Source organism: Notothenia coriiceps, unplaced genomic scaffold (genome assembly GCF_000735185.1).
Source record: "Notothenia coriiceps isolate Sejong01 unplaced genomic scaffold, NC01 NC01_scaffold00000339, whole genome shotgun sequence".
In the NCBI taxonomy this organism is placed as follows: Eukaryota; Metazoa; Chordata; class Actinopteri; order Perciformes; family Nototheniidae; genus Notothenia; species Notothenia coriiceps.
Window position 1 is genome coordinate 5,159,157 of NW_011333040.1, and position 2,196 is coordinate 5,161,352.

A 2,196-nucleotide genomic window follows, 5' to 3' on the forward strand; every position below is an offset into this window, starting at 1 on the left:
GTTCTGTGTGGGAAGTAGAACTTAAATGTGGCGTTCCAAAACACTGTCAAACAAGAATGAATCAAAAGTACTTCAGTTTATGGGGGATGTTTATGATGGTTGGTAAATTATGACTTTTAGCTGGACCTTAACTAACTCTGTGCCAACTTACATCTGAAGTACAAACAACATGACCGCTATAATTAACATTCAACGGCTTCTGCATCAGTCTATGAAATCAGATCAACTCGGCTTCAACTGGCCAAATGAATTGAGCTCCCAGATAGTCAAAATAACAGATCAACTAAACTGGGCCGCACCTCTGAACCTCATAAGACTACAGACTACAACTTCAGACACTGTATACATCTGACCAGCCGAAGGACTAGGAACAGCTGGATGGCATACGAGATTGACAGTGAAGGTTGCCTTTTGAAGGAGCAAACAGCAAGACATAAAGTGGTGTTAATAGATTATTGCTGGACTCCAATTCAAAATTCCGGTAAACTCTTTCTCACCAGAAGTGTGTTCAAGAAATGAATAGAATGTTGTCCAAGTCAGATGGTGAAAATGATATGGCTACCTGATTTCAACAGGTGATAACCTGTAGCAAAGAACAAGGTGGGGATTACTAGGTAAAGAAACACAACATAAACTATTTACTACAACACAATAGAAACAGACAGTTATAGAGGAGATTACATTTTTTGTGTGTGAATGAAGCACAACTTAAACGGATCGGCAGAGCTTATGTTAGGGTGAAGCAACTAAGCAACTGCTTGACATCACTATGTGATGTGTGTTTGAAGCCCCACTCAAAGTAAAGAGTGCAGTGTGTGTTGCACACGGTTGCACATCAGAGATTAACAGAATAATCAGTACACATCATCAAAATAACACTTTTATACATCAATACACACTATATGCTTCTTGAAATCCACTGTCAATTAACTTTTTATTGTTATAAATTGTTTGTGTGGAGTGTGATGTTTGCTGTCTTTGCTGATAATCAGCTCTGCCGTCCTCCACCTGTGTCTTATATATCCCTGAGGCGACACATCACTTCTTAGAGCATGAATAGTATGTGCAATGTATGTGTGAGTTACTGTGTGATTTACTATGAATCGGTGGGCGAGTTGCCCACCATATGCTATTGTCTACGTCTTTGTGAAACCAAAACTGAGCACACAAAGCCTCAAACAACAAGTTGTTTGCTATTTAACTTTCAATACTTCTACATTATGCTGAAATCCACCTTACAGCTCTTGGCAACATTCTGCAGTACAAAAGAAGGGGTAATTATGTGTGTCCTGTAAGTGACCTGCCATCACCTTCCTATGAGCTATATCCAATAGAGACAAAGGCATCTATAGATAGAATAACGTCAAGTACAGAGATAATGATAAGGACCAACCAAACACATGTTTCCTGCTGGCAGGATGACCCTTTTTTGTGAGGCAGTGGCTCGGCTCAAGTGAAAGGACAGTAGTTTGAACATTAGCTATACAATTCCTCTGCTGTTTAATGCATGGCAACACTTATTATATCTGTACCTGAGTGCATTATTTCCCACAATGCTAATGCTAAGGCACATCTGTGTCCGTGTTCATCCATGCATACCCTGCTTTTCACGCTACAGTCAATATGTCGGGGTAGCTAAGTGAGAGTTACTGTGGGATTTTATGCACAATAAATCCAAGCATGTCTCATACATCTACCTAGCATATCTCTCTTTTTTGGGGGATTAGCTAAATGTTCACATTTAAACTTGACTATGCCTTGTGTACAAATCTGTGTATCCTTCCACGGATGCATCCTCCTTTTTATTTTCCCACGTTTTCTCTTGTCCTCTCTTCTTGTGCCTCCATGTAAAGCTGGAAGAGAGTATTCATCTGCTGGCATCATTGAGTAATCCACTGTCAAACATTGTTTGTTTCCTCTTTTCTGTGCATCCTTTCAGCACTTCCATTACAGCTGTCTTGTCTTTCTCATGTCATTTTTTTCATTTCGTTTATTTTGTGCAACTGCTGTATATCTTAAACTAAAGCCGTGTGATAGAGAAGTTCATGTGTTACATCAATGCAGTCAACTTGAACATGCAACCCCTTCCCTACCCTTGCTGCACACACACACACACACACACACACACACACACACACACACACACACACACACACACACACACACACACACACACACACACACACACACACACTC